At 33.9% G+C, this 14186-nt stretch overlaps 1 pseudogene; it reads left to right on the top strand.

Annotated features, from left to right (window-relative positions):
* Window positions 1-1014: 1014 nt before the first annotated feature.
* The window catches only part of LOC103660774, a 50465-nt pseudogene continuing 37293 nt past the window's right edge, over window positions 1015-14186 (top strand).

Below are 14186 nucleotides of genomic sequence, written 5' to 3'. Positions count from 1 at the left end.
TTTATATCAGAGAAAATAGACTTTAAAGACTAACAAGAGCCAACGAATGGCCTTACATAATGATAAATGGATTAATTCAACAAGAGGATATAACATTTGTAAATATTTCTGCACCCAACATAGGAACACCTAGATATATAAAGCAAATATTACCAAACCTAAAGGAAGAAATAGACAGCAATTCAAAAATAGTAGGGGATTTTAATACCCCATTTATATCAATATTTATTCAAACAGTAAATCAACAAGGAAACATTGGCCTTAAACAACACTTTAGACCAGATGGACTGAACAGATATATACAGAACATAGCATAGAACGCACATTAGCCCCAAAACCTTAAACATTTTAAAAAGATTGAAATTATATCCAGGATCTTTTCCAACTGCAATGGTATGACACTAGAAATCAATTACAAGAAGAAAACTGGAAAATCCATGATTATGTGGAGATTGAACAACGTGTTACTGAAAAACCAATGGGTCAAAGAAGAAATCTGATGAGAAATCAAAAACTACCGTAAGATAAATAAAAATATACCCAAACATGAAATACAGCAAAAGTACTTCTGAGATGGAATGTTATAGTTATAAATGACTCCCCCAAGAAACAAGAAAAATCTTAAATAAACAATCTAACTTTACACCTCAAGGAATAAGAAAACTAAGAACAAACAAAACCCCAAGTTAGTAGAAAGAAGGAAATAACAAAGATTGGAATAGAAATAAATCAAATTCACTCTCCATCCTTCTCCAATTTTTTCTGCCCCTAAAAGCCTGTGTGTACAACATCAGTGGGCTACCTTATCCTCCAGCTTTCAGTTGACTTCTTCCATTAAGGACACCCAGAAAAGCATCAGAAGGAGGAAGCAAATTGAGATTGGAAAAGTTATGGCCCTAAATTCCTCCACATGGAGTTGCTTTGGGCAGTGAATATACCAACTCCTCAAAAATTGGCTCTCTTTTCTTCTGTTTCCAGTAATTTCTCACTCCCTTCATCATTAGAAGTTAGAGGATGTGTGCAACTTTAGTCTTTCAAGAAGCAGATGCTAAGGTGGAACTAGAGTTACAAAGGAAAAATCCCTACAAAGAATCAGTAGATAGGAAGAGCTCAGGATATGATACAGATCTGATGTCTGTGCATGGAGAAGGGGAAGAAAGGAGAATGGGTAGGTTCTCAGACTAAAGCACAATTTTAGGAAAAGTTCAGCAGACTGATGGGGTCAACGTTTCTTCTTAGAGGAGTCCCATATTTCATAAGAAAGAGACAGTTTCAGTATACCTACCATTCTCAGATATTGGCTAGGAGTAGTCGAAGGGAAAGGTGACCTTGGTGAAAGAAAAAATGTCCTGTTGAGTCTAGTACTATGGAAGACTGGAGCTGTCATTTGCATATGCATCCTACAGTAATTTCCCTTGAAGGAGATACAAAAGGAGCATTTCTATGACTCTCACAAGGTGGTAACATTCCCTCTATTATTATACTGCACTCTCTTTTTTGAATTCACTATACCCCATCCACACTTTTTATATATGGTAGTTATCCTAACAAAAGTATATTGTTTGTTTTCTGCAGAGAACCTGTCTGATACACTTGTCTTTATTTTTTCTAAAAGAACTCTGTAGTTGAATGGCTCCTTTAGTTTAAAAGGAAAACATTGGAAAAATAAACACTAAAAATTTCAGAAATCATAATTTAGCAACTTGATGGAAACTTTTTAAAGCTTTTGTCCACTTTAATGAAAGTAAATGAAAATATATAGAAACAAGACACAACACTAAAAAAATATTGTAAATGTGATCTCAGTAATAATTTACCATTGAAAAGTAATTTGATCCTTTTAAATGATTACTTTGAGTTAATTGATTTTATGCAAAACCAAGACCCTTATTATTAGTACAATGCAATCCTTTGATAAAAAAATCAATGAAATATTTATAAACATAAAAAGAAGGGAGGGAACAGAAGAATGATGGAAGCAGAGATGTAGGTATGAAGCTAAATACTAGGTTTCAATTTTTGGAAAGGCTATAGTATTAATTCATGCATCCCTTCAACAAACTTTTAGAGCACCTACCATGTTACAGGAAATATCTAGAGACTGAGCTCACAGCTGTTCAAACATGCACACTCACACTCACACAAACAATTCTTTCTTTTTTTTTTTTTAAGATTTTTTATTTATTTATTTGACAGAGATAGAGACAGCCAGCGAGAGAGGGAACACAAGCAGGGAGAGTGGGAGAGGAAGAAGCAGGCTCATAGCGGAAGAGCCTGAGGTGGGGCTCGATCCCGTAACGCCGGGATCACGCCCTGAGCTGAAGGCAGACGCTTAACCGCTGTGCCACCCAGGCGCCCCACAAACAGAATTCTTGATATCATAAAGTTTATATTATAGTGAAAATAAAATTTAAATTTAAATAACTATGTCATCCCACTATACACAATTATTACTAAGTTGTGTGATACCTTAATGATCCATCATCTCATTCAACCATGGCATTATATAGATGAACAAAATGAAATAGAATCTTTTAAAGAGACAGATCAGACTAGAACTTATATCTTCTGAACCTGAGACCAGGACAGATCATGAAATCCAAACCAGAATAACCTGAATGTTTTCTATTGTTTTCCAGCTTTAATTTCAACAAATTTGACTTCCAAAGATTAGCAATGAGGTTACATAAGCAAATGTGACGTACAGCAAATGTGACGTACAGCCCTGCTCTCTATTTCAAATTGCTCTATAAATTGTTGTACAGTTTCCCTTTCATTCTATGAGGAGGAAATAGCATTTTTAAGGGTAATTCCTCCTCTTATGAGCCTTGAGCCTACATTCAAATGTTTTCCTTAAACTTTCATGCATAATTCCTCCAAAGTTTATTTTATTCTCTGTCTTCATCTCTGTATCTTCTCCCACACTCCCTTTAGAGTCAACTTATCTATGGCACACTATTGCATGTTCTTTCTAAAACTCTCAGCAATATTCCAATAAATTAACTAGACATGATTTATTAAAGTCTATAAGTTCTCAAACACAAGATAAAATGGCTGGGATCCTGTCACCATTCTGTATCAGAAAAGCAATGCCATATTAGCTCATCACCTTACAAATATTCCTTCACTATGCTGCCTTTTATCATAAGCTTGGCTTTTATTGAGAATCATTGACAAAAATAGCTATATGAAAATTTATTCTGCAATTTCTCTACAAAGGTGATGAGCCATTATCTACTTTGTAGTTCAGATATTCTATATTAAGTCCCATTTGAAAAATGTGTTAGAAAGTATGAGTTCACTTTGTTTCCACTGACAAAGATGTGTATTTTCTACTTTCTGAAAAATGTGATGCAATTTCTGGTGATTTTTTTTTTAAATTCTTATTGCTTAAATAATATTCTGTATTCCAGTAAGCAAGAAAGTTAACCACATTGTTTACTATCTTGACCATACTCCATTTTCAACTTAGTAAATACTGAATTAAATGGTCTTGGGCCCCTGGAATAAATTCTTAACATGAGATTATCAGTTTATGCATCTAGTAGCAATGGATGAATGGATGGATGATGGATAGATAGATGATAGATCAATAATTTGAGAAACATAGATTGTGTTTGAATAAAGGCAAATTATATGAATGAAAAAAAATATATATCTGGCCATCCTGCTTTGGAATTTCAAAACCTAAAGTATATACACAAATCTCACTCTGCCTCTACTTTTTTATTCAATAGAATGTTTTTGAGATCTATCCATAACTGTATGTTTTCAACTTATTAGTATACATTCATTTATAATACTTTATATTTAAATTTTGTTTTATATACCACTTTCTTTTCTAATATTTGTGTTTTCTACTTCTTAAATATCTAGTAGAATTTTATGTACTTTATTAATTTTTCCCCCAAAATGAACTTTTAACTTGTTAACCCCTTATATCTTTTATTTTATATTTGATTAAATTTTTGTACTATCTTTAATTTATTACTTCTAAATTATTTTGGACTTATTTTTAATAATGTAACTTTTTAAATAAGAAATTTATTTCATTATTTTTACCTTTTATTCTTTTTGGAACATAAATGTTTTTTGTTATCATTTTTAAAAATATACCAATATAGTAAAACAGCAGAATATATATTTGCATGCATATGGAACATTCTCCAAAATAGATCACAAATCAGCCCTCAACAAGTACAAAAAACTGAGATCATACCAAGCATATTTTCAGAACACAACACTATGAAACTGGAAGTCAACCACAGGACAAAATTTGGAAAGACTACAAATACACGGAGTAAAAAACACCCTACTAAAGAATGTGAATGGGTTAATGAGAAAATTAAAGAAGAAATTAAAAAAAAATACATGCAAACAAATGAAAATGAAAACACAACAGTCCCAAACCTATGGGATACAGCAAAGGTGGCCCTAAGGAGAAGTATATTGCAATGTAGGCCTACCTTAAGAAACAAACAAACAAAAGTATCAAGTACACAAGCTAGAAAAATAAAGGCAAATAGAACCTAAAGCCAGCAGAGGAAGGGAAGTAATAAAGATTAGCAGAAATAAATGATATAGAAACAAAGAAACAAACAAAACCCAGTAGAACAGACCAGTGAACCTAAGTGCTGGTTCTTTGAAAGAATTTTTAAAGATGGGTAAACTTCTAGCCAGCCTTATCAAAAATAAGAGAAAGGACCCCAAAAAATAAAATAACAAATGAAAGAGGAGAGATCACAATCAACACCACAGAAATACAAACAATTTTAAGAGAATATTATGAAAAATTATATGCCAACAAACTGGGAAATCTGGAAGAAATGGACAAATTCCTAGAAACATACAAACTACCAAAGTTGAAACAGGAAGAAATAGAAAATTTGAATAGACTCATAACCGGCAAAGTAATAAAAAATCTCCCAACAAACAAAAGTCCCTGGCCAAATGGCTTCCCAGGGGAATCCTACCAGACATTTAGAGAAGAGTTAATATCTATTCTTCTCAAATTGTTTCAAAAAATTGAAATGGAAAGAAAACTTCCAAAGTCATTCTATGAGGCCAGCATTACCTTGATTTTAAAACCAGACAAAAACCCCAGTGGGGATCTCCCACAGTAGAACTACAGGCCAATATCCCAGATGAACATGGATGCAAAAATTCTCAATGATATATTAGCAAATCAAATCCAACAATATGTTAAAAGATTCCTTCACCACGATCAAGTGAGATTTATTCCTGCCTGGGCTAGAGGGGTGATTCAATATTCACAAATAAATGAATGTGATACACCACATTAATAAAATAAATGATAAGAACCATATGATCTTCTCAATAGATGCAGAAAAAGCATTTGACAAACTACAGTATCCATTCTTGATTAAAACAAAACAAAACATGGACAGCACTGGAGGAGATAATGCTAAGTGAAATAAGTCAAGCAGAGAAAGACAATTATCATATGATTTCTCTCATCTATGAAACATAAGAACTAGGAAGATCGGTAGGGGAAGAAAGGGATAAAGAAAGGGGGAGTAATCAGAAGGGGGAATGAAGCATGAGAGACTATGGACTATGAGAAACAGACTGAGGGCTTCAGAGGGGAGGGCGGTGGGGGAATGGGATAGACTGGTGATGGGTAGTAAGGAGGGCACGTATTGCATGGTGCACTGGGTGTTATACACAACTAATGAATCATCGAACTTTACATCAGAAACTAGGGATGTACTGTATGGTGACTAACATAATATAATAAAAAAAAATTAAAATAAAAACAAACAAACAAAAAAAACCCTCAACAAAATAGGGATAGAGGGAATATACCTCCACATCATAAAGGCCATCTATGGAAAACCCATAGCTAATATCATTCTCAATGGGGAAAAAACTATGGTCAGGAAAATGACAGGAATGTCAACTCTCACCATTACTATTTAACATATTACTGGAAGTCTTAGCCTCAGCTATAAGAAAACAAAAAGAAATAAAAACCATCCAAATCAGCAAGGAAGAAGTCAAACTTTCACCATTCTCAGATGACACTATGCGCTATGTAGAAAACCTGAAAGACCCCACTAAAAAGTTGCTAGATCTGATACTCAAATCCAGCAAAGTCGCAGGATATAAAATCAATGTGCAGAAATCTGTTTCATTTCCATACACCAATAATGAAGCAGCAGAAAAATAAATCAAAGAATCAATCCTATTTACAATTGCACCAAACACCATAAAATACCTAGGGCTAAACCAAACCGAAGAGGTAAAGTATATGTACTCTGAAAACTATAGAACACTTATGAAAGAAATTGAAGAAGAAACAAAGAAATGGAAAAACAGTTCATGCTTATGGATTGGAAGAAAAAATATTGTTAAAATGTCTATACTACCCAAAGCAATCTACACATTCAATGAAATCCCTATCAAAATACCACCAGCATTTTTCACAGAGCTATAACAAACAATTCTAAAATGTGTATGGAGCCACAGAAGACCCCAAAAAGCCAAAGAATACTGAAAAATAAAAGCAAATCTGGAGGCATCATGATTCCAGACGTCAAACTGTATTACAAAGCTTTATTCATTAAGACAGTATGGTAATGACACAAAAACGGACACATGGATCAATGGAACAGAAAAGAGAACCCACAACCATATGGTCAACCAATCTTCCACAAAGCAGGAAAGAATATCCAATGGAAAAAAGACAGACTCTTCAACAATGGTGTTGGGAAAATTGGACAGCAAGATGCAGGAGAATTAAACCGGACCACTTTCTTACACCAGATACAAAAATAAATTCAAAATGGATGAAAGACTTAAATTTGAGACAGGAATCCATCAAAATCCTAGCAGAGAACACAGGCAGCAACTTCTTTGATTTTGGCTGCAGCAATTCCTTGCTAGACACTTTTCTGGAGGCAAGGGAATCAAAAGCAAAAATGAATTATTGGGACTTCATCAAGCTAAAAAGCTTCTGCACCATGAAGGAAATAATCAACAAAACTAAAAGGCAGCCTATGGAATGGGAGACAATATTTGCAAATGACATATCTGATAAAAGTTTAGTATCCAAAATTAATTTTAAAAAAACTTATCAAACTCAATACCCAAAATACAAACAATCCAGTTAAGAATGGGCAGAAGACATGAAGAGACATTTTTTCCAAAGAAGACATCCAGTTGGCTAACAGACACATGAAAAGATGCTCAACATCACTCAAAATCGGGGAAATACAAATCAAAACCATGATGAAATACCACCTCACACCTGTCAGAATGGCTAAAATTAACAACACAAGAAACAACAAGTTTTGGCAATGATGCAGAGAAAGGGGAACACTTCTGCACTGTTGGTGGGAATGCAAACTGGTATAGCCACTCAGGAAAACAGTACGGAGATTCCTCAAAAAGTTAAAAATAGTAGTACCCTACAATCTAGCAATTGCATTACTAGGTTTTTACCCAAAGGATACAAAAATACATAGTCAAAGGGGTACATGCATACTGATATTTATAGCAGCATTATAAACAAAAGCCAAACTATGGAAAAAGCCCAAATGTCCACTGACTGATAAATGGATAAAAAAGAGGTTTTATACACACACACACACACACACACACACACACACACACACAATGCAATATTACTCAGCCATCAAAAGAATGAAATCTTGCCATTTGCAATGACATGTTGGAGCTAGAGTGTATTATGCTAAGTGAAACAAGTCAGAGAAAGACAAATACCATATGATTTCACTCATATGTAGAATTTAAGGAGCAAAACAGATGAACATATGGGATGGGGAAAATAAAAGAGAGAGAGAGAAACAAACTATAAGAGACTCTCATTGATAGAGAACAAACTGAGGGTTGGTGGAGGGAGGGAGGTAAGGAATGGGCTAGAAGGGTTATGGGTATTAAGGAGGGCACTTGTTGTGGTGAGCACTGGGTGTTATATGTAAGTGATGAATCACTAAATTCTACTCCTGAAGCCAATACTGACTATATGTTAATTAACTAGAATTTAAATAAAAATTTGAAAAGAAAAAAATATGTACCAATATAGCAATATCATATAGTTATGATATATAGTATTTTGTTTTAGTATTTTCTAAGCAATTACTATTTATTTAAAAATCACATTGCTTTTACATTTTTATGCCACTATAGTAAGAACAGTTTTAGGGAAACCTAAAGTGTCTTTGCAGTTTTATATTTGTAAATTACACATATAATGCTGTAATTATTTTGAAGTTATAATGGACTGCTATTAAAATTAAAGTAGTTGTATTATCTGAAGAGTATAATAGCATAGAAATGATCAATTTATAAGATTTATATAAAAATATCAATTATTATTATAAAATTCTCATCTAAGTGTTATAATTTCATCCTGCCTCATATTAATCCTATGGTCTCTTAAGTACCATCAATTTCTTAAAGTAAACAATAGAGAGCTACAATTCCTACTGAAGAAAGCCCACAGAGACTCAAGTTTCTTGGAGAGTTTCTAAAAGCCTAGATCATTGTTTGAAGGCTGAATTAACTGAGAAGGAAATCCTATTTTCAGAATGCAATAATACTAAAAATATATCCCATGGAGTTCTATATATACTCTCTAGAGAAAGATAAGAAAGAAAAATGATGTCTTTTTCTCATAACCATCTCCTTAGAGCCACTAGAAATAATAAATCTCAGATTGAAGTAGATGTGTGAACATAGGTAGATGGTAGCATGGAGTGGAGGGTTAAGGAAAACCCTGCTTTCAGATTAATATCTCTCCCACACTTTTGGTTAAAGGACCACAAAAAGGATCATTCTTTGTCAGATGCACTGTTTAGAATAACAACTTGTGGGGCACCTAGGTGGCACAGTTGATCAAGCTTCTGATTCTTGGTTTCAGCTCAAGTCATGATCTCAGGGTTTTGAGATCAAGCCCCAAGTCAGGCTCCACTTGAGATTCTCTGCCCCTCCCACTCATTTTTCTCTTTTTCTCTCTAAAATACATAAATAAGGGATGACTGGGTGGCTCAGTTGGTTAAGTGGCTGCCTTTGGCTTGGCCATGATCCCAGGGTCCTGGGACTGAGTCCCACATCAGGCCCCTTAGAAAGGAGCCTGCTTCTCCCTTTGCTTGTCTCTTCCCTTGCTTGTGCTCCCTCTCTCTCTGAAAAATAAACAAGTAAAATCTAAAATCAATCAATCTTAAAAAAAAAAAGAATAACTACTTATAATGTGGTAACTCTCTAATCATCACCTAATGACTGAATCATTCTTATAGTCTCAGCTATCAACTCTCTTTTTCTGTAATTCTGCACCTCTCCTAATCAAGTTATTGTCCTTGGAAAGTTATCACTTCCTTGAGGATTGAGTTGTTCTTCTTCAGCTTTTTATGTTTTTCCTCCCAATTTCTTTTTTTCTCATGACTTTTCTTCTGGGTTAGTATTTTCTAAAGACAACCCCAATTCTGCCTACTACTTTTGAAAAGGGCTATGCTTGACAAGGATATTACATTTTTCCTGGATTTTACAAAACTTTGGGCAAGTTTTTTTTTCCTTTTTATATAAAATCTAAACAAAAATAAGAAACCCATTAAAAAGCTAAAGACAGGAGCACATATTACTGACTCCCTTAGGAAGCCTTGGATTTTTAGTTCTATCTTCAGGTCACTCAAGTGCATGGCTATCTCTGTACATTTTCCCATGGATTTGCCTGAGGTCAATGTCCGCAATGGTTTGTAACCCTTCCATGGTGGCTCTGCCCACAGAAAAGCTTCCAGCAACCTATGGCTCCACAAGCTCAAAACTAGACAAATGCCCTAGTAGTCCATCTGCAATTCAACTCTCACTGGGCAAACAAGGCAGAATACCAATGGAGCAGGTCCAAGGAAAGATGGATATAATAAAGAATGGGAATGCCCCATGTGTCCAGTGCTCCCTCCTCCCCATTTTCTTTTTCTCTTCTCTTAAAAAAAAAGTTTTTAAATATAAGGAAACATAGAGAGAAGAAAACAATGAGAACCCATATATCCACTACACAGAGTTGTCTATAATACTTAATATTTTACCTTATTTTTTTGTCTTTTTCTCCCATTAACTTTCTTTTTTCCCTGAAATATTTCAAAGTAAATTACAGATATTTTGACACTGTAGCATGCATCACTACAAATTAAAACTTTCTCCTCTTCCATTATCTTATACCATTATCACGCTTAAAAAATTTAGAATTCTATAGTATCATCTCATACCCAGTTTATTTTAAATTTCCTCTGTTGTCTCAAACATATATTTTGAAGCTTTATTTTTGAAGTAGGAACCAATTAATAATAATACATTACATTGGGTTATTGGGTCTCTTGAGTTTCCTTTTTATATTGTATTGAAGTGCAACAAGCCCATTTTTGAGTTCTTAGATTTAAAAATCTAAGTTAACCTAGAATGGTCATTTTCTTTTTTTCATTCTTATTAAGACACGACATACAAACAATAAAGTATATACCTCTCCTAAATATAAATATAGATTCATTTTTAGAAACTTGTTCCCTCCCTAAGCCTGTACCCCCGGGTAATCATATATATTTTGTTTTACTATGTTGAGGTTTGATTCATGTACAGTGGACTATACATATTTCAAGTGAACACGTTAATCTTTGCACGTGTGTACACCTATGTAGAAGTGTCTCTCCCATCCAGAAATAGAAAATTTCTAGTATCCCAAAGAACTCCCTCATGGTTACTCATGGATTTCCTTCTCTCCAAAAAGAAATCCTTTACCCCTTTGTCTTCTGGCACATATTGATCACATATTGATTTTGTGTGCTTTGCATTCTGTGTAGATAGGAATATATAGGGTGTGCTCTTTCATATTCTTTAACCCAGTGTTAATTTCATCAGATTTGTCCATGTTGTGTGTCAGTGATTTATCCTTTGTTGTTGCTAGATAGTATTCCCTTGTGTAAATATGACACATATTTTTTCTTTTTTATTTAGCTGTTGATTGATCTTTTGGTTGTTTCTAGTTTCTGTTTACTGTCAATAAGGCTGCTAGAAAATTCCTGCTAAAAAAAAGCATGAAGTTATGTTTGTGGAACATCAACTTAAAATGTGTATTCAAAGAAGATTGAGCAGAAACTAAAATAGGATAGGAGTGTTATGGATGCACAAACTATGATAGTAAGATTATTTGAGTGTAGTTTTGAGTAAATTCTTTAATACATTTTAGGAGTCAATAAGACTTAAGATATTATGTTTGGTTTTTGTGTACTATTGCAATCTCAGTGCCAAAAGCAATGCCTGGTTCATCTGAGACATTCAACAAATTTAATCAGTGAATAAATAAATGAAGGAGAGTGTTCAACAATGTCCAGTATTATAGAGGATTTTCTTTAGATACATAGCAAAATGAATAATTTGCATTTACTAATTAATCCATAACTTATGGTTTTGCTTAAAGAGAGAATAATAAGGATGGAAAAACAAAAACCCCATAATTTCTACGTTATCTACATAACTCTAGGTGACAAGCTATCACAATAAACTCCAAAATATAAAAGATGGTAGCAAAGTACTGAAAGCAAGTTGCTATATTATCATCAAGTTGTGAGAGGATGTTAACAATTCAGAAATTAATCCTGGTGGCCCTGAGAGTAGGAAAAGCCACAAATCACTAGAAAATTCAGTGACAATCTGAGAACAGCAGACAAAAGTGGGAGAATTCACAGGTGAGTGCAAAAAAACTGCCTGATGGTACCAGAGCATTCTGGTTCTTATGAACTCTTTAAACAAAAAAATAAAATAATTCCTACTCTGACAAAGCCTCACAGTGAAGAAATGTTGCTGAGAGTAGAATACAAACTAGAGAAGACAGTAGTGAAAGAACAATACCAAGGTAGGGGAATTGAACTTGCAGATCTCCAAGAAAGAAGGTTATTTTAAAAATCACAATAACAACAACAAATAGAAGTTCTAAAACTGTGAAATGAGGAAAATTATCCTGATCCACCCATTTAGGAAACCTATTTCAGGTAAATATGAGCAAGAAGAATTGAATACCATTGAGTTAAATTGGTATAAAACTTAGAAAAATGGTTTTATTGATTTTTACTAAAGTTAAATATTCACTGATCTTATAATGTAATTATTCTATTCCTGATATATACTCCAGAGAAATAAATGCATATGTTCACAACAAGACAAGAATGTGGCGATTTGAATTCACAAGGTATTCATAATACCTTCAAACTGGAAACAACCTAAAATCCCATCAAAAGGAGAATGGATAAACTATATTATTGTTCGAAAGAAGCCACAAGGCCCAAGGTGGACTCACGTGCCCCAGGAGGGCAAACCAACTTATTTGTAGTTTCAACCTTTCTGGGAATGGAATTTTAAGCCAATCAGTCTGGAACTTTCTGATCTGCACTAATGAGGTAATTTGTCATATGGGCCTTTTTCATTCTCCAAAGAAAGATTAGGTAATCCACCTAATAAGAACACCCTGCCCTTCCCCCTAAGGGGAGGTGACCTTGCCTGAAACAATCCTTTTTTTTTTCTTTTTCTAATAACTTCTTGTTCCACCCTCCTTTCTGTAAAAACCTCCATTTTATACCACTGCTTGGAGCTCCCCTCTATCTGCTAGATAAGATGCTGTGTGATGATGACTCAATAAAGCCAATTAGATCTTCAAATTTACTTGGTTTAGATTTGTGTTTTTTAAATAAAATATTAGTCAACAATAGAAAGGCATACATGCAATAACATGGATGGATCAACAGCATGAATAAATTTCACTCATTATACTAAGTGAAAGAAGCTATGCAGAGGATCACGGGGAAAGGGAGGGAAAACTGAATGGGAAGTAATCAGAGAGGGAGACAAACCATGAGAGACTCTTAACTACAGGAAAAAACCTAAGGGTTGCTAGATGGGAGGTGGGTGAGGGGAGGAGGTAATTGGGTGATGGGCATTAAGGAGTGCACGTGATATAATGAGCACTGGGTGTGATATGCAACTGATGAATTATTGAACTCTACATCTAAAACAAATGATGTACTATATGTTGGCTAAATGAATTTAAATAAAAATAAAAATAATAGATTAAAACAAGAAGCTAAAAAAGTAAAGATAAAATTCTAATTATGTGAAATACAAAAACTAGTAACTAATATGTGATGGAAATCAAAACAGTGCTTGCCTAGTGGGAGGGGGTAAATCGACTGCAAAGAGCATGAAGATGCTTTTGAAAGTGAAGGAGATGTTATGCATCTTGATTAAGGTGTAGACTATATGGATATATATATTTGACAAACCATATTGCATCATATACTAAAATACATGTTTTCACCACACATAGATCATACTTCCTTTTAAAAAAAAGGAACATGTTAAAAAATTCTCTCTGTTAGGAGAATTCCAGGGACTTAACTCATTTTTGTTTTGGAAACTATTAAGGAAAGTTAAATAATCAAACACTTATTGTGCCTTTCCTATATAAAGTATACTGCTGGGTAAGCAAAGAGAGGAAGAAAGCTTCTCCTTATGGAAGCATTCAAACTAATAATTAAAGAAAGAATGATAAAAATATATCATTTTGAAATAATGAATCTATGTAATGCTCATCAACTGCCACTAACATCACAAAAAGGAGGCAACTGTACATCATTACCTCCTGTTGGAAGTACAATGTATCACCTATGAAATGCTTTATTAAAATGTAAGGCCTGAAAATGATCAAAGCTAATTTAATTACCAGTTTATAGAAAAACAGGTAAACATAATGACTGACATCATTAGGATAAAATGAACAAATCCAGAACATGAAAACTATACAGGACAGGCAATCTGGGTTCTTTCACAAATACATTTCAAGGAAAAAAAATATATATATCTTCAAGGGGAATTCAGACTAAAGGATATTTCTTAAGAGACATAACCATGTATAAATATATGCTTATTGTAGCCACTGAAAAATGGAAGAAAAAGTTTTTCTGCTGATATGAGAAAAGGCTTGGTCCATGTAATTTTCCATCTGACTTCTTATATTCCATTGATCCGCTTTGCTGAACTTCTTTCAGTTCCCAGAGGTATGTGCTATTTCTTCTATCTGAACCGGCCAGCGTTTGTAGTACTAGTTCTTGTTCATCTTTCAGATCTTACCTGAACATTTATTTAATCTCTCAGGCAAGATC

The sequence above is a fragment of the Ursus maritimus genome, unplaced genomic scaffold, assembly GCF_017311325.1.
Source record: "Ursus maritimus isolate PB19 unplaced genomic scaffold, ASM1731132v1 scaffold_16, whole genome shotgun sequence".
Classification (NCBI taxonomy): Eukaryota; Metazoa; Chordata; class Mammalia; order Carnivora; family Ursidae; genus Ursus; species Ursus maritimus.
This window is presented reverse-complemented; position numbering and strand designations above follow the sequence as displayed.